This window comes from Sphaerodactylus townsendi, linkage group LG11 (genome assembly GCF_021028975.2).
Source record: "Sphaerodactylus townsendi isolate TG3544 linkage group LG11, MPM_Stown_v2.3, whole genome shotgun sequence".
Classification (NCBI taxonomy): domain Eukaryota; kingdom Metazoa; phylum Chordata; class Lepidosauria; order Squamata; family Sphaerodactylidae; genus Sphaerodactylus; species Sphaerodactylus townsendi.
The window spans coordinates 18,955,194-18,982,079 of NC_059435.1; positions in this window are offsets into that span (position 1 = coordinate 18,955,194).

Below are 26,886 nucleotides of genomic sequence, written 5' to 3' on the forward strand. Positions count from 1 at the left end.
AGTTTCAAGCAAACTTGGAGGGGCAGATCTGAGGAAGTTCTGAGGCACTTCAAGAGAAGCTTGTTTCAATAAATATAGTGATTTTTTTTTAGGCTGGGGTAAGTTCCACATACCCAGAAGAGCTGAAGGTAAAATTTAGCCTTTAGACAACCTGACAGTAACATTGGAATTTCCTCTTTAAATAAAAGGAGCTAAGAATTTCAGTGGAAGCCAAAAGAGTTTTGCTAAGAAATTAACTCTCACTACTGAGCTATCTCACTGCATCTTTACATAGTCTCTTAGTGGAATGCTCACAGAAGTTCCTATGACAATTCCTATCCCTGTCATCTGAAGACTTCCATCCACACAGGTCCTATATGTCCTTTCTATACAGCACAACTATAATGTCTTGAGGATGTTATAAAAAGTGTTATGGGGAGGAATTCCCCCAAGACATTATCAAGTCAAGTTTTTTCTCCCAACCGGGATTTTTCCAAAATTGCTAAACTAGCGATTCTTTTTTGCCAAGGCGGGGTCAAGTAGTTTCTTGTTCACTGTGTGGAAAGCAGGAAACATGATTTTTCCCACCCAGTAATTTTAAAACTCTTCCTTTCATTTTCTCTGTGCCACCCACCATTATGTGAAGGTTTCCCACAGAGGTTTCCTCTGCGAGCAGCTCCATGGAGGACAGGTCTACCCACTGTTTTTTTTAATGGGAGGTAGACCAGCCCTCTGAGCAGCTGCAATTCTTACGTCGTCGTAGCTACAAAGACCCTTCCCTCAAAACAAAACAAAAACAAAAAACGACACTTGTGCAAGATCATCAGGAAAAACTAACTTTATTCATGTACTTTTAAAATGGAAATAGCCAGGGGATGAGTTGCTAACAGAGGAAGCCCCCTTGGGAAACTAATGCGGCAAATGGCAGGTGGGACAGAGAATCCCAAACAGCAGAACATGGCAAGTGTGAGCTGTGGTGAAAATGAAAGTAAATGAGCTCTAGTGAGGTGGGAGGCTGCAAAAGAACCATTTTGTCTGGCAACACTTTTTTTGCCTGCACTGTGCAAACAAAAAAGCCAAAATAGTTTTTTTTTTTAAATGTGTGCAAGACGTTTTATTTGTGCTGTGCAGAAAGGGCCATAGTTAAGTTATTAGCAACCATCCAAACAACGCCTGGACCATTATGTTATCTGTGTGGCGGTACTAACCATGTTATTAATTATAGGTATTCACATTGGCAGTTTTTAGATACCCTCCAAGTTACATAGTATTGAAAAAAGATCTCTTGCAAAGGCAATTCACTGTGAAGGACTTTGATTTATGCTGTGCTATAAGTGTAAAAACATCTCAATAAAATTTGTGTGGGGTTGAGTAATTTCCATGCAGGTCTTGGAAAACAAGGATGATTACCAATGCTGGATTCTGCTTTGCTGAACTTTGGCAAAGACCTGAATGATTTTATTCAGCTGTCAAAACTCCAGAATGGATTATAGAAGCCAGCCCTGAATATCTTCTGCAATGTACTCCAAATCTGGGGGTAATAAAAAAAAAAAGTATTTGCTGAACTGAGAGGGCCATGAACATTTTCTGCAATGTACTATACACCCCCCAAAAACAAACTTCGTCAGATGTACAGGTTCGATTCAGCAAGGGCAGAACTTATTTATGTCCAGCGAGGGGAGCTCTTTTAATCTGAGGGCCAGTGCAGACAGCATTAAATATATATTTACACCTTCGTTTTATATTCCCATGTTTCTCATGGTCTCCTGCTTTTGCAGGAACTGCAATTTCTGTTTGCTGATTCCGTTTTCACAAATAAGACACGCAAAAAACTGAACTTACCTTATTCACAATGCATGCTTTTTCTGAAGTCAAGTACCCCATATGAATGCAATGAAGATCTCTTCACTACTTAAAAGGAGCAGGATTTCAAGAATAAAACCTTACAGATGAACAATCTGCTATCTCCAACATGTTTAACAGTCAGATTGCCAAAGCTGTTGGAAAGATCCTTCCTGCCCTTGGGCCTATCCCCACTCTCTTCTATCCCCCGCTATGCCGTGCGCTGCTCTCAGCGCGCGGCAACCCAGGCATGCGCCTGGGCGTCCCCACGACCCGCGCTCTGCGCGGGGTCATCAAAAGGCGCCGTTAAGAAGAGCACCTGGGATGCCGCACACTGAGGGGGGCGACAGCGGCAGCGTTGGGGCGGCTGTGCTGTCACTGCACCTGTCGTGGGGAGTGCCGGGGGACCCCGCGCTACTCTCCTCAAGTAGCGCGGGGCGTAAGGTAGGTGGGGAAAGGCCCCTTCATAGATGCAACTACTTCGGTACAGGGACCCATAAGCAATTCACAGGTGTCAAGTTTAGACTTACCTTCTTCCGAGCATTTCTTCTTCTTATCGGCTATCTTAACTCTCTCGGTCATTGGTCAAAAGGAATTCCTTGGCAGACAATAGAATATTTCAATCCACCTGAAAGACAAGTATGACTTTCGTTAGCTGGAGAAAAGAAAAATGATGAGAAGGGGAAGGGGGGGCAGTGAGGTTACAGAAGGTGGGAGGTGAAAGTGTTATTTCTTTGTTAGAAGCCATCTTGAAAATGATTCCAAGAACAGCCCACAAGTCTCATTAAAACTTTAGGATATTATTTATCCCTTTGAAATATTCTAGTTTAGCAACAGCAGGTGCATTTTCTTTACTATTAAGAGAATGTAGCTCACCCCTCTCCCCCCAAACCCCTTCTACTTCCAAATATCTTCCAAACTCCAGCAAGTACAGATGTATATTAAAAAGTACATCTGAAAGATTGATGCAAAATAAAGTCTAATAGCCACCTTATTAATATATAACCGTTCCTGATAATAGAAATAACAAGTCTTCCTAGTCACACACAGAAGATGGGCATGGGATACTGCTTTCCATTACCTACCTGTAAAAGCACACCTACATGAAAGACTTATCATGCTAACCCACTGCAGCCTCCACATGGTAGCAGCATGGGGACCTCCATATTTTAACCTTTACTGTAACAATTCTGTTGTCATGAAAAACAACTTTCCCTTCACTACAACTTTCCCCCTTTCCCTCTGCTAAACAATGCCTTTGTATGTTGTTAACACGAATAGAAGCTTGTTAGCACATCGGGCCTGATGTTTTCAAAAACCTTGCGTAAGCCCTAAATCCTCTAGGGCAAAAAGCGGGATTAAAATTAGATCTTTGTTTCCCCTCTCAAAACTATTTTTGCTACTTATTGCTTAATACGAGCACTCCTCCTTTCCCAGATGGATAACACAGTTGCCCCCTTTTCACCATACTCAATTTTTTCCCCTTCACTGAAATTTATGGGAATCAGAGTTTGCTGCACTTGTTCATTAAAGCTGGACTCTATAAATAGACTCCCACCCACCGGGATAGCAATCTGGTGGTCTGGATGACAACATTTTAATGGCTGGCTCAGTGATAAGAAGAATAGCTGCGCTGACTGACAAGAGGAATGTTATCTTGCAATTGTCCAGCCATTCTTGCCTTTCAGATGGTAATTCATTCCATAGGAGAAACGTCTGCCTTAATTCTAAAGCATTTCATGATCAAATTACCCTTTTTAAAATTAACTGAAGGATAAATGCACAGCGATTGCATCCTGGAGAGAATCCCCTTTTTTCTCACAGACATAAGGGAGTTTGAGAGAACTGGAAAAGCTTTTTTTTTGGGGGGGGGGGGGGGCTGTGATTAGCGCACCATATATTGGTCCTTTACATATGTTGAGGCCTGATTCATAGCTATACCCCTCACATAATTAACAGCACCACAGCAGTGGCAACATAAAATTGCCACAGGAACGCTGCCAAAAACAATATCCCCATGTTTAAGTCTCCAGACTTCCTGAATATTATATGCAATGTCTTATTAAGTGGAGATATAATTTCATGTGCAGTGCCCACACCTCACCGGTAGCCATCAAGAATCAGGGGCATGTGAAGTCCTTCAACATGATGGAGAGCACCTACACAAAGAGACCCAAATGATTTTTCTTCCCCGCCTACTTAAAAAAAAATAAAAACAGCATGCAGCCTGATAAAGTGCTTTGGTAAGCTCAAAAGCTTATATGCAGTGCTGAGTTATTTCCATTGGGTTTTGCGTGTGGGTTTTGCTATGGACCAATGTGGCTACCCACACTGTTGACTTGCAAAGAGACCCAGTTTCTGAAGAAGAAGAAGAAGAAGAAGAAGAAGAAGAAGAAGAAGAAGAAGAAGAAGAAGAAGAAGAAGAAGAAGAAGAAGAAGAAGAAGAAGAAGAAGAAGAACAACAACAACAACAACAACAACAACAACAAGAAGAACAAGAAGAACAAGAAGAACAAGAAGAACAAGAAGAACAAGAAGAAGAACAACAAGAACAAGAACAAGAACAACAAGAACAACAAGAACAACAACAAGAACAAGAAGAACAAGAAGAAGAGGAAGGAGGAGGAGAAGGAGAAGAAGAAGGAGAAGAAGAGGAGGAGGAGGAGGAGGAGGAGGAGAAGAAGAAGAAGAAGAAGAAGAAGAAGGAGAAGAAGGAGAAGAAGGAGAAGAAGAAGAAGAAGAAGAAGAAGAAGAAGAAGAAGAAGAAGAAGAAGAAGAAGAAGAAGAAGAAGAAGAAGAAAGGAGCAGTTGTTGTTTGGATTCATATCTCACCAGCTTTCTCTCCTGTGACAAGACTCAAAGTGGCTTTCAAGCTCCTTTCCCTTCCTCTCCCCGCAACAGACACCTTGTGAGGTAGGTGGGGCTGAGAGAGTTCCGAAGGACTGTGACTAGCCCAAGGTCACTCAACAGGAATGTAGGAGTGCGGAAACACATTTGGTTCACCAGAAAAGCCTCTGCCACTCAGGCAGAGGAGCGGCAAATCAAACCCGGTTCTCCAGAGGCATGGCTATTGTTGCTGCCCACACTGCCAAGGAAACTGAAGTTCAAACTGCAGATTACCATCTACCACTTGCAACAGGGCATCATTCAGCTGCCAGTTCAGGAACCCAATTTAGAAGCACTGCAAATGCCCAGTTCTTCAGGTTGGGGAAATGGCATTGGAGAGGACACAGGAACACTCCTCCTCCCCTGTTCTGTGGCCCCAAACAGAATAGGGCCCCTGTGACACTTCTAAATTCAACTCTCACATGGGGAACTCCAGTCAGTATCCTTCTCCAAGTCCCCATGGTGATTGCATGGTAGACATAACATGTCATCTGGCCTTCAGAAGCCATGGATCAAGGAGAGAAGATCACCTGGAAGCTCTTCTCCATGACCTCAGGCTTCTTACATTATCCAGTGGAAGAAGTAGCTATGCTGCAGCTTTCCCACAGCCTTAGGGGCTTATCCTTAAGTATACAGTCTTATATTAGATGCTTAGCAGTCTCACTCCACTTCCAATGGTGCAACGAGGAACATACTCATACAACCAGAGACCCCTGTGATTAGGTGCATTTATGGCTTGCGGCCACAATGTCAGTCTCAGTAACCAAAGAGCTTTTCAGCAATAAATATGTTGGCAGAGGGGTATATATAAATCACCCCCCACCCCCTGAGAGGAACAATAAAACATTTATATGGGAGGAAGGAGGGTAATTCACTGTGAATCTATAGACAGATTTTGTAGATCGTGGGAGGTTAAATACTTAGGTTGAAGAATGAACGTCAGTTTTCATCGTCCATTTTGCAACCTTCATACTAGTCAACATAAGCTATTCCTAAGAATAAGAAAATAGACACAAACCAAGGATTGGCCACCCTGATCTGGATGGCTCAGTCTAGCCTAATTTTGCCAGATCTCAGAAGCTATGCCAGGTCAATGGTGGCTAGTACTTGGATAGGAGACCACCAGAGGTTGATTGCCTGGCTAATCTCACACTTGTGAATTGTCTATGTTATTATAGAAGAATATAAATGTATGAGAAAATGTTCAACAAGGAAGGGAAATGAAAATATCTTTATTTGGATGGATACATGCATATAAGAGAGTGCTTTACAGAAACTTGGTGGTTTGTTACGTTAGTGTGTTAAGACTGTAGAATTCAATTTGCATAACAAATACAGTAGTCAGAGTAGTGGATTGGTGCAAAGTGGATGGGTGCAAAGTGGTCTTGCATGCAACCCCCTTTCTGTTTGGCCTCCCTTACACCTTGGGTCCTCTAACCTCAACGGGACCCACCGTTCCTCCTCTTTTTCTGGGAGGGTTTTATTGTGCATTGAACGCTGGACGCCGATATTTTTGTACTGAATGTTGCATTTTAACAGGGTTTTAATATTTATGGTCAGTGGAGTTTATATAGTTTATTTATAGCTTGTACTTTGTTTATATGCCTTGTCTGTTCTATTGTCATATGCTATGTTGCACACCGCCCAGAGCCCTTCAGGTGTTGGGCAGTGTATAAAATTAATAATAAACAAACAAACAAACAAACAAACCTCCAGGTGGGGCCCAGAGGTCTTTCAGAATTACAACGAATCTCCAGATAACTGATATACATTCCTCTAAAGTAAAGGGCAGCTTTGGAGCGTCGACTCTATGGCCTTATAACCCACTGAGATCCCCCCTTTTCCAAACCTCACATTCCCCAGGCTATACTCGCCTCACCAAATTCCCAGGAATTTCTCAACCTGGAGTTGGCAACTGTATTTAGGTCTGAGACCTCACTAGTGAACAAATGAGGGGAGGGTTTTATTCCATCTTCCCCGCTGCAGCTCTTGTGACACAGAGCATTTTGACCCAATCAGAAGGATTTTTAAGTATTCAGGAGGCTGTTGTAGGAAGGAGTATGTAGGAAAGATTCTTCTACCCAAGCTCCTCCCATTCCTTCTACATTTTTGTAATATCAGAATACTATGTATCTACTAATAAAAGAATTGAAAGGACATAAAACAGAAAAATGATTGCATGGTTATCTGTTCTAACTACCAAAACTGGGGCGGCGGCGGGGGGGGGGGGGGATATTGTAATTTAGCCAGGAACAGCCAGTGAGAGGGCCCAAAAGTTGTCAACATTTCGTGCGAGAGATGGGTCAGACCCCAAATCCACAACACATCCATTAATACCCACTACCCTCGAGCGTATGCTAAGTTCAACGTTCTACAATGAGCTTGATTAAGGTGACCAGATAGTCACCTTTGTGATCCGGGACGGGGAAGCGGCCGCGCACACGCGCAGCCGCAGAAGCGCACTGCCTTCTGGGGCTTGCCATTTGCCGCCCTGTCACAGAGCGGCAAACGGCAAGCCCCAGAAGGCCGGGCGCTCCTGCGGCCAGGCACGCGGGAGGCTGCCGCACTGCCTTGTGCCCCAGAAGGCAGTGCGGCAGCCTCCCAAAGATCGGGACAATTTGCAGAACCCGTGGGACGCGGGACAAATTGTTTAAAGGCGTGACGGTCCCGCCAAAAGCGGGATGTCTGGTCAGCCTAAGCTTGATACAAAAGCTTGGGGTTTCTTTCAAATTCCTTGACACTCATATTTTGCATCTTTACCTTTAAAAAGAGGCAAAACTAAAAGTTGGTTGATTAAAACCAAATGCATGTTTTGTAGTTTATAATCCTCAAATCATCCTGAGTCAACCTTACCTTCTCATAAACTATTCATAAACTGGATAGGCATGAATGTCTGCTAGCCAGACAGAAGCAAAGCTTTATTGAAATATTTGTCTTGCCAGCCCTTTAGTCCACAGTTCAACTAGCCTGCTGTTAACTTCTAAAACTTTGCAGACTGTTAACAGCCCTTTGGTTTCCTAATACAGCTTTAGAGGTAAAGGAAAACATAGAGGAGGTGAAAAAAAATCACCTTTAGACCTCCTGTTGGCACAAGAAAAATCAATTCCATATCCTGTGACAATTTACAGAGCCAAACAGAAGCCGGCCACTCATGGCAAACTCTTACTAACTGTCTTGCAGTTTCTTCTAGGCATACACTGAATGGTAACAGTTATATTTTTCAGAGTGTTCCATTAAACACACATATACAAACATTTAAAATCCTACATGGGGAAGGGCTTGGGGAATATAAACCTGCATATGCAAGAAGCCAGTGGGAAATATCACACACGTACACAGAGAAGACAGTGACCAAGGAGTGAAAAGGGGGATAAAACACAGACACACAGAAGATGGGGGGAAGGAGATAGATCACACATCAATGCACAGAGAAGATAACAGATATATTTTCTTGATTGTCTTGATTCTGCCAGGCATAGGAGAGAAGAACATTGGATGCCTCAATAACTTGAGAGAGTAGGATTTCTTTGACCCTGTGGACACCTGTGTAATTTTGAGGCGTGTATGTGTAACCTCTATCTGTGGGTTCTGTGGGGCAGAACTCGGAATGAGTTTGCAACAACAATTTTTTAAAAACAAAATGGTTTACTTTCTTAACATATAACATCAACATTTAACATCACACTTCAAGGTCCTGTTCAGGTTGCATTTTCAAGTCCTTATATTTACAGTCTACTGATACTGCCAAGTCCAATTCTTCTTTGCAAGTGAGTTGGCTCCTGAAGACTCCAAGGGCTTGATGAACAGGATTCAACATGATGAAGGTTTCCAGGAGAACTCTCGCCCATTACAAACACAAAAAAACCCTTAACAAGGTGTTAAGGGCTTATAGAAATCAAGGTCCGAGTCTGGTAGCCTTGTCTCCTCCAAAGAGCTCTGCAGCCTTCTGCTGCTTTGAGTCTCCACCCCTTTCTGGGTCAACCCATTCTGGGCATGGGGGTTACATATGCTTCACTGCAGTTCCTGTGGCAGCCATTTTATGCCCAGATCCACCACCTGTGGTAGTCATTTGGTGCCGGCACCTGTCATTGTACCTCAAAATTACAAAGGTGCTCACAGGCTCAAAGAGATTGGGAACCCCTGAGATAACTAGTATCTAAAGAAGAAAAATATTTGAATTTTGCCAAACTCACACAAGGGCTCATTCCACACATGCAGAATAATGCACTTTCAAACTGCTTTCAGTGCTCTTTGAAGCTGTGCGGAATAGCAAAATCCACTTGCAAACAGTTGTGAAAGTGGTTTGAAAACGCATTATTTTGCGTGTGCGGAAGGGGCCAAGGTCTACTTACAGAGTTCATTTTTCATCTAAGTTTTGAAGCAAATAGATACAAAATGATGAAACAGAGTTGCCTTAGCTTATTATTATGTGATTAGTGGTACAAACAGTTACACCCTTTTAAGCCCATTGTCTTCAGTGGACTTTGACAGGCACAATGGATCAAATTATATTGTGCTCCACTGATTCCAAACTATGAACAGACTATATGTCCTCATACGTCTGACCAGTCTAGGCATATTCTGGTAGGAAAGGCTTGAATGTATAGGGTAACAGGTTACATCATAAAAGAAGACTTACTGTACACCTTGGAAACCACTGGTTTAAACATTTATAGCTATATTGCTTGAGAAAATCCAGCTTGCTCATGCAAAGGAAGAAATGTACTGACCATTAACATGAAGAGAATATGCAGAGGAAGTAAAGAATGGTCCTAATGAATCAAGCAGCTGTTGGCAAAATATTCCATAGGATTTCTGATCCAGCATAATGATGCCTCCTTCAATCATTCCCAGCCATATCAGACCAGTATCTTCTAGTCCAGTATCCTGTTCATCTAGACCAGTATCCTGTTTCACACAGTGACTAGTCAGTTACCCTGGATGACCAATAAATACGATAATTATAAGGGCTTCCTGGATATCATATCCTAGCACAGATACAGAGGTTTACCACCTCTGTAGGTGTTATTGCTAGTAGCCCCTGACAAACTCATGAATCTATGTAATCCTCTTTTAGAACTAACTACGCCAGCAGAAATCATCACATCCACTGGCAGTCAATTCCACAATTTAATGACTAGTTGACTTAAAGCAATATTTCCTGTTATCTGTCCTGAATTTACTGCCCATCCACTTCACTGTGTGCCTTCTAGTTCTCTCACCAATTCAGTCAAATTCAGCATATATTTAAAATTAGCATTTGCTTATTCCAGTATACATACATTCAATCTATTGTCGAAGGCTTTCACGGCCGGATTCAACTGGTTGTGGTGGGTTTTCCGGGCTCTGTGACGTTCAATCATTTGCTATGATGCTGTCCACCCACCCATCTACAGATCTTGTTGGAGCTTTGCCTTGGTTTTCATTATCCCTACACTTATTTAGTTGGGGTGTGTGGGGTTTCCGGGCTGCATGGTCGTGTTCTAGTAGCATTTTCTCCTGACATTTCGCCTGCATCTGTAGCTGGCATCTTCAGAGGATCTTATTTAGTTGTTGCCTACTGGCCTGAGACCCCGCTCAACACTACTCCTCCAAATTTATCAGCAAATCCATTTTTCACATCCTTTCTCATATCCACTCATAACAATGGAAAGTCCGTTACAATTCTTAAAACTTTGCAAAATCCAATTTAATAAAGTACATGCTAACGTACCTAGTGAGAAAACCTGATTAAAAAAAAATCCGCCCAAGTTTTTTTTTGGGGGGGTGGGGGGGGGGTAAGGGAACTTTTGCTGATAGGAAACCTAGGATACCATAAGCATTTGTATCATCATTCATCCCACAGAGATTGCACATTATTTGCTTTAAAGGTTAGATACTTTCTTAAGGAAAAATTAATATACCAAGGCATGGGAAAAAATGTGGTTAAAAATATTCCATGTTGTTTCTTTTTGCAGATATAACATGTTGTCTTTAACTCCCAAGGACATTAAAATAGCCAAAAAGCATTCATAAATCCAAATGCAACGGCAGACAAGAGGAAGCAGAAAGAAAAACAGTGGATTCCATATGCATATTTTGCTACTCTGAATTATGTTGGATTAAGACAGAAGTCGGGGGGGGGGGGGGCGGGGTACAGCTGCCAGTGCACTGAACTAGCAAGACCAGGATTCAAATCTCCATTCAGTCCTGAAGCTCATTGTATGGCCTTAATAAACTACCTCACAAGATTGGTAAGAACATAAGGCCAGCAAGGCAGATCACGCACGTTGTACTGAGTCTCTAAGAAGGAGGTCAAGATAAAAATGTAATTGATGATAGGTATCTACAGACTAGTCAGCTCTCTGTATAATTCTGCGTAGCCAGAAAGATCACCACATTTGTAAAGGATGGTATAAAAACTTCAGCACTGTTTTTGCACTATTCTTATTTGTAGTAAAAAGCAAAAATGTTGATCATCTCCTTCACCATAATGTTATCTTTCACATTAAGACTTTTAACTGGACACTCCCCCTCCCTTCCAATTAATCACATGCAGGCAGAATATATCATGCTATATTATCAGAAGGGAATTTACTTGCTGCATGCCACATGGAGACCCAGCGAGGCATGAGGGAGAAGGAAAATACCATAGATGGAATGTGGAAAAGCCACAGAGAAGCCATAGCTACCTTTTCTCCTGCATTTGGAGAGCAGCATCTGGTATCCAGGGTAAGTGGTGACGACCATAATTATACAGCTGGGGTTGAAGTAGCCAGTACAACAGTTTGCTGCTGGTTAAAAGTCTTCTGCCTTTGATTGGCAAGCCCAGCCAAAGATGAATTTACACACAAACCAAGTGAACAACAGTTTAGGATTGAAGAAGAGGAGGAGGAGGAGTGGTCTGGATTTATGCCCCACTTTTCTCAACTGTAAGGAGTCTCAGAGCAGCCTATGAACTCCCTTCCTTCCCCTCTCCACAATAGACACCTTGTGAAGTGGGTGGGGCTGAGAGAGTTCTGAGAGAACTATGACTAGTTCAAGGTCACCCGGCAGGCTTTGTGTGTAGGAATGGGGAAACAAACCTCGTTCACCAGAGTCCACTACTCACGTGGAACACAACTCTGGTTCTCCGGATTAGAGTCCACCTGCTCCTAACCACTACAGTGCTGGCTGTCAGCATGTTGCCACCTAGTCCTGCAAGAGACCCTTAATACATGGCATTTCAAAGTATCGGAAGGGGCTTAGCACCATGGAGATGTGTGGCTGCATGCTGATAAGCCAGCTCTGCCCAGGGCAGCACGATTCACAGTGCAACTGGTCTGGAATGATCACTGCTATTCAGAAGCCCACAGTTGCAGAAGGCCAAGCCAGCAGACTTCCTTGCCTGTATCATTCAGCTCCTGATACCATCTGGAAAGAGAGCCAAGTCCCCTCAATAATTAGAAGAAGAAGAAGAAGAAGAAGAAGAAGAAGAAGAAGAAGAAGAAGAAGAAGAAGAAGAAGAAGAAGAAGAAGAAAGGAGGAAAAGGAAGAAGAAGAAAGAAGAAGAAGAAGAAGAAGAAAGAAAGAAAGAAAGAAAGAAGAAGAGGAGGAGGAGGAGGAGTTTGGATTTATATCCCCCCTTTCTCTCCTGTAGGAGACTCAAAGGGGCTTACAATCTCCTTGCCCTTCCCCCCTCACAACAAACACCCTGTGAGGTGGGTGGGGCTGAGAGAACTCGGAGAAGCTGTGAGTAGCCCAAGGTCACCCAGCTGGCGTATGTGGGAGTGCACAGGCTAATCTGAATTCCCCAGATAAGCCTCCACAACTCAAGCAACAGAGCTGGGAACAAAACCCAGTTCCTCCAGATCAGAATGCACCTGCTCTTAGCCACTGCTCTTAGCCACTGCTCTTAGCCACTACGCCACTGCTGCTCCTTACTCAGTGGCAGAAGCCTTTTTAGCCTCCAGTGAACCTCCTCACCAGCCACTACTGAGCTGGGATCTGCCGTGAGTGAGGGAAAGCATTTAGGCCAGATTTGCTTTATTTCGAAACTGGAACAGGTTTAGGTATTAGGGATGCAAACCTTTCTTCGTCTGTTCCCATCCCCCCACCCCACCCCCCCAAACTGGTCCCATAATAGGTCAAAGTGTATGCGCAAAAAACTCATTTGCCCACATTCCACACTGATAAGCAGAAGTATCTTCTGGGTTTCACCTTCCTGCCGCGCCAACTTATGTAAGGCATATTTGCCTAACCCAATGCTTCCCAGGGCCACCCAGCTACATAAATAAACCTGTCACGGCAAGGGCCTGGAATGCCATTTACTCTGAATTCACTCTGGACTGGCCATGTTGGGTTTAGCTGGACTGCACATTCATGTCTCCATTCCATTGGTTGTGACTAAGAGGAGGACGTCTACCCGTGCAAAGCCAGACCACCCTCCCAGACTTCCAGAATGAAATCATTCTCTCTCCAATCTATTTTTAGTGAGGTGCTTTTCCAGTCACAGAATCCACACAAGCACACTCGCACACACACACACTCACTCACACACACACACACACAGAGAAAGCTCTTCTCAAGCCCTCACCAGCAATGCATCAGTAGTTGCTTCTTTGATGCACAGAGAACTTTGATGTTTTGGAACCTCCCAAGCTTAAAATAATAAAAGATCTCCTTTTCACTCATTTATGCTAAAGTTGTTTCTTCTGGAGAAAGAGAGAAAAGGATCTGACAGAGCCCCATTCTCTTCCAAACATGTCCCCCCTCTCAAACGCCAGGCAGTTTAATGACCCTTGACAAATCTGCTGCTACCAGCAATTAATGACCGGCTTAATTAATGTCCTGAGGCAAGGTTAATCTAGCATTTCTAGCAGTACCCAAAACAAAAGCACAGCCCCGATCCAAAATATTTTAGCAGCTTTGTCTTCTGAGCCGCATTTCCTTAACTAGGACATTATTCACCAGGCTAGAAGCGGTGGCCTGCAAAGTAGATATAGACTGGGAAAACTTCATTAAAAAGGAAAATAATAATAGACTGACTGTGCTTTCCCCCCCCCCTTCCTTGACCCAAAACATGGCAAACCCCCAAGGAATTCAGGCTACATCAAAGAGAATTAAAGAAGGGGGAAAGCATCTCCTCTGTCTTTTTTATAAAATCTCCAATCATGTCTTTTTCATTCCCTGATCGTTAAAAAAAAAGGGTATTAGCTGCTGAAAACAAGTCAAATGGGCAAGATATTCTTATTCATTCCCACACAGGAATGAATCCTTCTGGCTTTTGTAATAGCAGTCCTTAAAGGTCTCTCCTAGGGTTTGAGAGAGTTAAAGGCAAACTGAGTGGTCATTATGCCTTTTCCAAACCTCATTCTTATCGTCTCAGACGTCTTAATTTATTGCAATGGAATCTTTATAATCTTCATACACGTGTGACCTCTCTTGACTTTCAAATGAACATCTTTTTCCGCCTGTGTTGCACCCTACTGTGCAGGGTCTGTTTTATGGATACCATTTCAGGCTGTTGGATGTTGTTGAAATGTTGAAACAAGCCGATGGCTTGTTTTGATACAGCTGATAATTCTCATGTTTATGTTTTATTGGATCCTTTTTAACTTTGAGAGCAACTTTGGTGCAGATTTCTAGAGAGAAGGCATACAAGGTTAATATATAAATTCAGGTGGCATGAAGGCTTTTGCTTGATGGCTGTTTTAATGCGTGGTGAGTGGTTAAAATGCATGTGGCTGCATGATCCAATGCAGGTAGTTGTCCTTTACTGAAACTGATGAATGGGCCCCCAAGCTAGGTGTTGCTTATTCTAACTGGCATGGGCTTTCCAGAGTCTCAAGCAGAGAAAGGGCTTTCCCAACACCAGTCGGGAACGACATGGCTTTGAATCTGACACTTGAAGTATGAAAAGATACAACTCCACCGATACAGGATTTATCAATGGTCATAACTGCTGGTCGCCCTATACTTATCGTTATCCCTATTCCTATTTTATTTGCTTTATTACTTCTGATTCCCTCTACTTGGTCAGTTTTTTGTCTTTGTTTCTCTGTGTCCTCAGTTGATCATCTGGGGAATTGTTGAAGAAATGAGATACCAGAGAGGACTTTTCATTGATATGGTTTTTAATAGTGTTATATATAATTTAATAGAGAAAATGAGAATAGGGAAATATTGGGGGGGGGGAGGGCAACCAAGATGACAACTTCTTCTGGTAAAATCACAGCCCCTCCCTAATTCATCCTGACAACTATCATGTAACCAAATTATTTTAGCCATGTGTGTATATATGCCAACGATTCACTTCCAAGCTTATGCAACCCTCTGAATTAATGACCTCCAAAACATCCTATCATTAACCGACTTGCTCGGGTCCTGCAAGCTGCAGGCCTTGGCCTCCTTTATAGATCCAATCCATCTCATGTAGGGTCTTCCTCTTTTCTTCCTGCCTTCACCATTGCCTAGCACTGTTGTCTTTTCCAGCAAGTCTTTTTTCCCCTCATAATGTGACCAAATAGCCGGGTCAGCTCAATTTGAGGGGGGGGGAGCTGGCACGGGACCAGATTGGCACATTAACCCACCTCACTGGTGCAAGTGGCACTTACTTCAGCAAGGAGAGCAAACTGGGAGGCAGATGGGCATTACGGAAGTCGGTTGTGCCTGACTTAAAAGAGCCTGTGCCTCACAGAGCCATGCCAGCCTAAATCTGAATGTTGGCACATCTGGGGACATTCCTGGGGGTGGAGCCTACTTGTCAACCTCCACCAGGATTTGGAGCAGGGAACACCTCCAGAGCAGGCCTTAGATCAGAGCTCTGCAACCTGTGGCTCTCCAGATGTTCATGGACTACAAATCCTATCAGCCCCTGCCAGCATGGCCATTGGCCATGCTGGCAGGGGGTGATGGGAATTGTAGTCCATGAACATCTAGAGAGCTGCAGGTTGCAGACCTCTGCCTTAGATCAAAAGGATGGCATAAGTCTGGTTTGCCCAATAGAAGGCTTTCAGAAGGCTGGAGAGTTTCTGAGGCTTGCTACTTCCTTGCACTGCCTGGAAGCCCTCTGAAGATGGTATGGTGGAGCGGCAGCAGTGCTGTCCCCAGCTGCTGGAGCATTCTGGATTGGGTTGTTAGTTTAGTAATTTTAACTTCAAGGAAGAATCCTACTTGATTTGATCTAAAATCCACTGATTTGTCTTTGTGGTGGTCCACGGTACGTGTAAAACTCTCTTCCAACGGCACGTTTCAAATGAACCAATTTTCTTCCTGTTAGTTTTCTTCGTTGTCCAACTTTCACACCTATACATAGTAATACCCATCCCAGAGATGACAAATAAGGTTGAGAGACAATGAATTCTTAGTAAGTTCACATCTCTTGGTACTGATGTGTGTTTCATAGACAGAGGTATTCAGAAGACTCTCTTGGGGGAGAACCTAAATCCAGTTCCTGCTCTTACTTACTGCTCAGAATCAAGCTATCTCCATAATCCTGCCCATTCACTTGCAGGGTTTGAGGTTTAATCTAGACTCTGTAAGCATCAGAGGTAGATTTTCTCTTCTCCTGTGACATAAAACTTTATTCAATAGGTTTATGTGCAGTGGCCACCTCAGGAACCGCCCTCAATCATTCTGTGATAATTTTATCGACAGCAATTAGAATATTTGCATTACATCTCCAAAGAGGGAAACTCTCACGCCTGGTTGGCCATCGAGTTCTGATTCCAAACCATCCAAAATAATAGGGATTATTTAACCATCTCTGTTCATGGTTCTCCTTTCAGAGAACTGACTTTCCTTGAGGAAGTTTGTAAAGACTCACCAGATAAGTCTTCCTGGTGAGCTCATACAATGTAAATTAATGGGACAAGTACTCCTAACAGATATCACCTTGCAGCCAGGGATGTGATAAATTGTTTCCTTAAAACTAAACTCGAGCTATTCTGAGTTCTGTCCCTTAATCTAGCTACAGAATGGGAAGAAACTGTGTTAAATATAGACATATTTTATTTCCTGTTTTAAGTTTAAACAAAATGGCATCATGTATCTGCATACATAAAAGCTAGTTCCCAACATTCCAGCCATTCTAGACCCAGCTTCTCAAACTAACCCTCAGAAATGGAATGCAGCATTTTGCTCCCTCTTCCCTCTTCTTCAAGGGACTGGTGTTTATAGTCCAGTTAGAACTGTTGTCCAGTTAGATCTGAGCAGCAGTGGCATAGTGGTTAAGAGCAGGTGTACTGTAATCTGGAGGAACCGGGTTTGATTCCCTGCTCTGCTGCTTCAGTTGTAGAATTCTGGGGAATTCAGATTAGCCTGTACACTCCAACACACACCAGCAAGGTGACCTTGGGCTAGTCACAGTTCTTCTGAGCTCTCTCAGCCCCACCTACCTCACAGGGTGTTTGTTGTGAGGGGGAAGGGAAAGGAGTTTTTAAGCCCCTTTGAGTCTCCTATAGGAAAGGGGGGATATAGATCCAACTCTCCTTCTTCTCCTTCTTCTTCTTTGAGCTTCCCAGTATCCTGAGTCACAATTGGCTTGACATACCCCCAACTTAGCCTCCTGGTCTCCCAAGTTCTGCTGAGATATTGCAGTTGCCATGTCAACTGAGCAAGGATTGATGAGAAGGATGAGGAAGGTGCCAAAGCTAGACAGATGGGACACTGACACTGCATTGCTAAAGGTGAAATGAGGCTGCATTTCCCCCAGCTTCAAAATGGCCAGCACTCTGTCAAAGGCACAAGCCAAAGGGTTCTTCCTTTGGGCTCACAGCCTGGGGCCAAGCCACTTTCATACTGCAATTGGAAGAAAGTCCACTACTACAAAAGAGACACCAGACACAAACCTCAGATCCATGAGCACCACTGAAAAAGGAGAATGGACCACATCTGTTGAAAAACAGAATGCATCAAGTGTTTAGCCCAAATTGCTCTATGGCAGCGGTTCTCAACCTGTGGGTCACAACCCCTTTGGGGGTCGAATGACCCTTTCACAGGGGTCGCCTAAGACCATTCAAAAACACATATTTCCAATGGTCTTAGGAACCGAGACACAAATAATGTTATGGTTGGGGGTCACCACAACATGAGGAACTATATTAAAGGAACGCGGCATTAGGAAGGTTGAGAACCACTGCTCTATGGCTTCTCAGTGGAAGTAGAACTTTGAATATGGTGGGTAAATTATACCACTGTGCATAGGTTGTATTATCAGTTCGGTGCACATACCACCTGTTATTGTTTCATTGTTTTCTACTGATGTAATGCCATTTTTCTTCATTATATCCACAATGAATCATGCCTTAGATTTCAGTAATCTTAGTCCTAGTGCATTGCTTATTTGATTGTACTGACCTATACACTATGCTTATTAAACACCTCTTTATGTGGAGTGTTATTGATTTATACTATGTGTCAGTGTGAGCATCGGGCTACAAATCCAGTAAATAAACAGAAACCACAGCACAACAAGCATAAGAGCCCTGGATGTTTCATGGCAAGGTCCTGTGAGATAGGAGACAGAGATAGGCATGTGAAACGAGTCTGCCAGTGTGGGACAATATCCATATCTGAATAGGCACGAATCTACCAAATCTGAACAGGTGTGGATCTGTTAAAGTGCAACTGACCAGCTGACTCTGGAATTATATTCTTTTCAATACGGCAACATACTTCTATACAGTGGTGGGATTCAGTAGGTTCGCACCACTTCAGCAGAACCGGTTGTTAAAATGGTGCTTGTAAACAACCAGTTGTTAAATTATTTGAATCCCACCACTGCTTCTATATATTAAAATCAGAAAGCAAAATGTAAACCCGTTCAGCATTAAATGATGTGAGATGCTTGCATTTCATGACAGAGATGCAGAAAGCAGTGTGGGATGATTCTGTGTGCAGAGCAGACACATACGAACTATCTTATTGATGGGCAGCTTGCAGGAAACAATGATTATAAACAACTATTAGAAAGGGATTTGGGCTTCTCCTGCCAGGTATGTTATGGTAGCTGAACATAATGCTGTAAGCCTTGGCTGAAAGCGTGTCTATCTGGCTCCTTTCTGAAGCACGCAGACAGAAACAGACGTGCCAGTTAGAGTGACTGTGATAGGACAGCTCATATGGAGATGTTGGGGGGAGGGTGGCTGAACTTTCATGATACAACAACTCATTTGATGAGTATGCAGGAAGAGGTGGGCTATAATTGGCAGCTCTTAAGTTTATAAGAGCATGAGGAGAAAACGCATCTCACCATCCGTCACGAGATAAACTTTTTGAAAATGAGAACGGTGTCCAAATAGCTAATAATTTCTAAGAAATCTTAAACCCCGGAAGGATGACAGGGCCGTGAAGGAACCCGCTTACCTGAGGCCCAAAAGCTGACTTCAAGAGGAGAACCCTGAGGAGCGTCTGGTAGCAAAAGGATAGACAAGCAGATTCGACAGGCCTGCTCTGGAAAGGCAAAGCAAGTCCCATGTGGAGACAATATGGGCTAACAACCTCATAAAAGTGAAAGCCATCAGGGAGTCGTAGCAGCAGCTGGGAGTGGGTGGGCCAGCAGGTCAGCTAAGGAGAGGAATTACTTAAGGTATGGCTTAAAGGCAGCAGTCAAACACTCTTGGGGGTGGCTGATGGAATAGAGAAACTTGTGAGGTAGACCTAGATATGAAGGTCTATAAACAGCTCACAGAATAGGGGTGGTGATTCAGTAAACCTAAAGCACTGATAAAAACCTGAAAAAAACCTTTATTGGGGGCTTTGACTGAAAGAAACCTCTGGCAGAATAGGTTTCAGCTTTCATAGCTGTTTTGCTCGCAGAGAGGAGTCTAAAAGCACCCTCCTCCCCATTACAAAGTTGGTTGCTGGCTTTGAGATCGGGGAAGGAGGTGGGTTGCTGTGGAGCTCTCTGCAAGCAACTCCCCCCCCCCCCCAATCGCCAAGACGATTGCTAGCTTTGAGATTGGGGAGAGAGGTGGGTTGCTTGCAGAGAATGGGGCTCTTTACTCTCTTCCAGCCGGATATGAGATCTGGGAAGGAGCAAGGTTGCTCCAGCTTTTGCAAGCAACCCCCACCCCCAGTACATTTCAAGTTCAGGTTTTTCAAACCCAAAAATGATTTTTAAAAATCCTAATAAAGATGATGGATATCAGCTTTATTTGGCTTTACCAAAAATGTCCAGGTTTTCAAAACCCAAACCTAAAAGTTACTGGGCCCAACTGTTTGTGCTCAGTTCTGTCACAGAACTGATTTGAAAGTCTGGCATGTGGTTGGAGGGACAGGAGGACCAATGGAATCTAGAGTGAGGGGTCTGCAACCTGCGGCTCTCCGGATGTTCATGGACTACAAATCCCATCAGCCCTTGCCAGCATGGCCACGCTCGCAGGGGCTGATGGGATTTGTAGTCCATGAACATCTGGATAGCCATAGGTTGCAGACCCTAGACCCTTCATTCATTCATTCATTCATTCATTCATTCATTCATTCATTCATTCAGGGTACAGGGTGTCTGGGAAACACCCAGCCCTGCCACACCCTGACATGAGCCAACTACAAAAGTCCTAAAGGTAAAACATCACAGCAGGATCTGTTTTAAACATCTGCAATCAAAATCAGAACATTTCTCAAAATGCGTCTACATTCCTGTTAAAACCACAGGCAGCCCAACTAGATATGGAATTAGGCATGTATTGAAATCAATGGGATTAAGCATGCCTAACTCTGCCCAGGATTGGTCTGGGGAAATAATAGCCAGAACTGAGTCATCCTAGAAGACTGCAGAAAGCAAAACAACTTTTTAATTTTGTAAAAATGTGTAACTCATTAAGAGTGGCCACCCTTAAAAAAATTATTATCAGGTTTGAGACTGCCTGTGGTAATCATGTAGACAACCCCCCCACCCCAAAAATGTTTTTAAAAATGATGGCAATTCAGTGCAAGATGTTTGGCGTGCACTCAGAAGTGGCACTGAAGACCGCGGACTGAGTAGAGGTGTGGAAAACGTTTTAACGAAATTGTACAGCATGTGAAAACGCTTTCAAAACATTAACATAAAAGAATGGTCAGGGAACAGCATGCAAATAAAACATTTTTGGGCAGGAAATAACAACATTTTAGGCTAAAAACCCTGCAGAACTCCATGAAGGAAACATTTTATTCCCTGCCTGAAAATGTTTTATTTGTGTTGTGCAAAAAGGGCCACAGAGTTGCCAATCTCCAGGAAGGGTCTGGCAATTTCCCAGAATTACAACTGATCGCCAGACTACAGAGATGAGTTCCCTTGGAGAAAATGGCTGCTTCGGAGCTTGGACTCAGTGACTTCGGACCCTGCTGGGGTCCCTGCCCAAACCCTGCCCTTCCTGGGCTCCATTACCCAAATCTCCGAGAATTTTCCAACTCAAGAGCTGACAATCCTAACCTATCACGAAGCTATAATTAATGGTAACTGAACTTCATCGATAATACATCCAAAACATGAGACATGCACTCCTGAGTTTCCTCAAGTTCTCCTCCTACCTTGGGGGTCCCATGAAATGCAACTGTTATAGGATGTAGTCGCCTAATCACTCAATCTATTATCCAGGGATGGAGCTGTGCTTCCTGTTTCCAGGACTTATGAGGGAACAGATTATACTCAGAGGTGGGATCCAGCAGGTTCTCACAGGTTCCTGAGAGTAGTTTACTAATTATTTGTGTGTGCCGAGAGGGGGTTACTAATTGGTGATTTTGCTACGTGATTTTTTCCTTAGTTATGCCCCTCCTCTCAGCAGTAGCGCGCAGATCTTGAAGCAGTCTAGCAGGAGGTGCACCGGCGTGCATTCGTTTCCCGCCCAAGGACCGGCGCAGCGGCTGCGTCCTTGCCACAGCCCCTCCCAGGAATGCCCCGCCCCTGGAATGCCCAGCCAAGTCCCCGTCGTGCCCCGCCCATTGGCGCTACGCCACAGTTTGAATCCCACCACCATGGGAACCTGTTACTAAAATTTTTGAATCCCACCACTGATTATACTGCCATAAACTGACTGAGAAGTAACACGAGACTTATCGACGCATTACAACGCCTAAGTGTCCATCGGGCAACAACACATGGACTTAGCTAGTTTAGCAAAGTGAGGCACAGCAGGGAAGAAGAGCTACGTCTCCTCCCTGCCTACTTGCTTGCAAGCAGAAAAATATGTGTGTGTGTGTGGGGGGGTATTGGTGTGTGTGGGTGGGTTATCAGAAAACTCCCATCATAGGTCTGATGCAAAGTCATTGTGTTCTTCTACAGTGAAGATGAGGGTTGGGTAATGTGTAGATGGATCTGCAGTACCAGCATATTTGTAAGCCTCCCCTCACCCCTTTCTGCACTCTGCACAGATACGGCTAGAAACTGTTAAGGGAAGGAGGGTTGTTGGGGCAATGCACAAAGGGGGGCAGAAATACAGTTGTAGCTGCCACAGCTTGCTTATCTGTGTGACCCCGAGTGGAAGAATGAGATTGCCAGTGAGTTTAATGTCTGGAGAGGCAGTATTTGTCAGGATAGATGTTACAACAGTGTTTGTTTGGGAGGGCTGTGATTCACTGCAGATCTAGACAGTATCCTGTGCAGGGGTGGAAGGCTGGGAAAGGAGCTTGTATTTTTATTGTCCATGTGTTTTGGGAGGATTTCTAAAGCTACATCAGGGTTACTGCTAGTATAATGTTATGGAGGCTCTGGGAACAGAACATGGACTAGAAAGGCATAAGCCACACTCCCCTCCACCCATGCACCCAATTCTACATCAGCACCAGAATTAGACCAGCACAATTGCACATCTCTCAGGACATTAAAGGTCTCTAATCCTGGAGAAGGGAGGCTAGAGAGCCCAGTTTCCTAGCAACTGTCATTTTACAGTCAGAGGCAAAGCAACACTAGCCTCTCAGAATATTAAGAACTTCTCAACCTGAGAGGAGATGAAACACTCTTTCAGCAATGGAGAACCAATACTGGAAACGACCCCTGTTTCCCCGAAAATAAGACATCCCCTGAAAATAAGACCTAGTAGAGGTTTTGCTGAAGTGCTAAATACAAAGCATCCCCCGAAAGTAAGACTTAGCAAAGTTTTTTGTTTGGAAGCATGCCCGACGAACAGAGCATGCAGTTGTGGAGCGGAAAAATAAGACATCCCCTGGAAATAAGACATAGCGCATCTTTGGGAGCAAAAATTAATATAAGACACTGTCTTATTTTCGGGGAAACAGGGTAGGAGTGGTGGCCATGTCAAACACTGAGCAACGGGGGAAAGCAGTATATAAATATATATCTCCCAGTTATACCTGAATTTTTTAAAAGATATGCTCTCTCAAGGCTTAGGGGCTTAGTTGGTCTAAATCAGGGGTCCCCCAACCTTTCTGAGCTTGTGGGCACATTTGGAATTCTGACAAGGCTCGGTGAGCTAAGTAACAAAATGGCTGCTGCGAGAGGTGGAGCTAGCCACAAAACAGCTTGACTTCAGTAACACAGGTTAGATTTTTTGTGTTAAGATGGCAGCTGCTGCTAAAGCAACAATTTTAAAAAATCTGCACAGCCAATCAAATCTCCAATAGTCAATCAGAAATCTTGCTGGGCAAAAGCCCCACCCACTTCTTAAACAAACTTGGTGGGCACCCATAAAGGGTGTAGGCAGACATGATGGCACCCACAGTACTTTGGGGCCCATCCTAAACCCTTCAAGGAAAGGTTTCAGGATTATACTGTCAGAGGTTCTTTTACTACAAAGTGGAACTAGAGCCAAACAGACCTAGGATTCACTGTAGGAGGCACAAAATACTGCAGGTTTCGTGAAAACGGGGAACAAATTCCTACCTCTGTATTTTTGTTTAAAGAAGCAAAGGGAATTCTTTACATTCTAATCCCAGAAAATATGATGTATCATACAAGGACAATAGAACCATAAGGTACTAATTTTATTGCAAAAGCATATTGATCATATAAAACTTTGAAGGAAATGTTTGAAGTTGGAAAATATATTTATTTTATCCTGGACCAATGGAGGCAAAGAGCTGCCAATTTGTAAAGCCTCTGCTAAAGGAACAGAGAAATTTTGGATCACAGACGTGACTTGCCCATCCGGAAGCACTCTGCACTTCCACAATGCCATATGGCCGCCAAATGGCCTTTCAAACTACGTTTTGATGACTAGACAAACTAATAAATTATAGTTTACTTTTATATAACACATTTCCTCTGAGGCTCTTTACAAGCTAGCTGATCTCGCCGAACACTAGAAAGAAAAATGTGAATAATTTTTCTTTGGCAACTATTAAAATAATTTTGCCAAACTTTCCCCCTTAATCACTTTCACTAATCATATAAATTTGGATCCCAGTTTTGGCCCTGAAACACACCGCTATACTTTGTACTGTTCAATGTCAAATCACAGACAGATGTGAAAGCTCTCCATCTTTAGAGAAGGGAAAAAATCTACCCTTTGGTATATATGCACACAAAAGTCACGGCGCAGGCCGTGATCCCTCCCACTGACCTGCCTCCATCATTCTTTTACCCCTTTCCCTTCCTTCTTCTATCCTCTTTGTAAACATTTAAGATAAGAAGAACTCATGCTGGACCAGAACCATCAACTGTCCAAGTCCAGCATCCTGTTTCCAACAACAGCCAGGTAGATGCCACACGGCCGACGAGGGACATAGGCATAGATTTTTAGGGGGGGCTCGGGGGAGCGTGGCTATGCCTCCCCAAGCCCCGCCCCGGCCTCAGTACTTATAAAAGCAGCTCTCCCAGGCCAGGGATGACAGAGTCTCCTGCCCCGCCCGCCCCCCACCAGCTGGTCTCCCAGCCGGCAGTCCCTTCTGCCCTCTCCTCCCGGCAGAGGTGTAGTTAGGGAAAATGGAGCCCGGTGCAAAATCTGAGTTTTGCAGGGCCCCCCCCCCAAGGGCAGCTGCTGTGATGCTGGAATCCACCCCCAACAGCATCACTTTCAATGGTGTTTAAATTAGGGAGCCCAGATTCTCCTTTTAAATCCACCTTAAAGGGAGAATCTGGGGTACCCAGTTAAAACAATATTTAAAGTGATGCTGGTTTTGGGTGAATTATTCCCCACCCTTAAACAGCATCACTATCAATGTTTAAACTGGGGATCCCAGATTCTCCCTTTAAATCCATGCCGAAGCGGGTGGATTTAAAAGGAGATTCTGGGGAAATTTGGGGGGTGTCTGCTGTTAGGGGTGCAATCGTTAAACTAGCAGCACCAAAATTTCAGGGTATCTTCAGAAGACCCTCCTGATGATACCACCCAGGTTTAGTGAAGTTTGGTTCATGGGGGCCAAAGTTATGGACCCTCAAATGTGTAGCCCCCATCTCCTATTAGCTCCCATTGGAAACAATGGGGGATGGGGCACCCCCTTTGGGAGTCCATAGCTTTGGACTCCCTAGACCAAACTTCACCAAACCTGGGCGGTATCAGTAGGAGACTCTCCTGGTGATACCACCCAGGTTTGGAGAAGTTTGGTTCATGGGGGCCAAAGTTATGGACCCTCGAATGTGTAGCCCCCATCTCCTATTGACTTCCACTGGGTTACTTTATCCCGACTGCAACCCATTAGACATTTGCTGTGCGGAAGGGGCCAAAGCAACCCCACGTTTTCCAGTTATGAGAGAGGGAGAACTATTCCAATCTGCTTTCTCTACATCATGGGTATGGTAGACCTCTACCAATTCAGCCATTCAGTGGTTACTATAAACCATATACTATACACCATACAGACCTTTGGTGCATTTCTTCTCCTCTCCCCCTTCCTCATAACAGTAGAGCATTACAATCCTGTTTTGATTTCTGCTTCTTGTTGTCAAACAATTACTATGAGGTACAGCTGTTTGAGCCCAAAGAGAGCCAGCTTCTAATCCACGCTGTGTCAGAAGCTCACTAGGTAACCACTAGGTCTTACAACCTAACTTCTCTCAGGGTAGTTGTGAGGATAAAAAAAGATGGAAGTCATATGACCCATTCTAAGCTCCTTGCAATAAAGAGGTATAATAATAATAATAATAAAGTTACACATACCTAGTAACTACCACTGGAATCCTCCCACTATCTACTTCCTTTCACTGGCTGAAAAATTCCCTTCTAATTAAAATAAGGTATCTGCGGATGTGATACTATGACAGATATGTCTACTGCAGTATTGGAAACAAACCACTGTTGTATCAGACACAGTCTGAATTCATTTGAACATTAAAGAGCAACATCCTCTCTTGATTTGAAGTACAAAAAAAGTCCAGATCTGAGAGACTGTTTGCCCAGGGCAGACAACAAAACCTTGTCTTTCCGTATGAGATAAGCAAGTTTCACTTTACTTGACACTGACAACACAAACATCGGTTCCGCTTTACCTGCATTTTTTTTCCAAAGAAAGAAAAAACACACATTCTGAGCTCGCAAGATCACATCTGTGTGACTCATCTCACAAGAATGTGCAGAGGTTTATATGAAGCTGGTTGTCTACTGTGGTTGGGAGATTGAGTCATGTGCTAAGCATCTAGATAATGATTCCCACCAAGTCTGCACAGAATCAGTAGGTTCCCAAGACAAGGAAGAAAAACCACATTCAGCGAGAAAGGTATGCTGAAACTGCACCTAGGCCTTCTCCCACAGTGTCCATCTACACAATCACCTTCGATAGGACTGGAGTTGAGTAATACTGGTTACTTCTTTCTTCCCAATTCATTCTGTGCTTTTTAACGATTAGCAGAAATAGGGGAGCAAAAGCCGTTAAGGGAAAATGTAATCAATAACACAATGTTTTCCAACGGTTATATAGCGATAGTATAACGCAAGGAAATTTCTAATGGTCTGTTCGATTTACAGATTGATTTCTCACCTTTATGATGTTTGCCTGATCAACATAAGAACATAAGAACTAGCCTGCTGGATCAGACCAGAGTCCATCTAGTCCAGCTCTCTGCTACTCGCAGTGGCCCACCAGGTGCCTTTGGGAGCTCACGTGCAGGAGGTGAACGCAATGGCCTTCTGCTGCTGCTGCTGCTCCTGAGCACCTGGTCTGTTAAGGCATTTGCAATCTGAGATCAAGGAGGATCAAGATTGGTAGCCATAGATCGACTTCTCCTCCATCAATCTGTCCAAGCCCCTTTTAAAGCTACCCAGGTTAGTGGCCATCACCACCTCCTGTGGCAGCATATTCCAAACACCAATCACACCTTGCGTGAAGAAGTGTTTCCTTTTATTA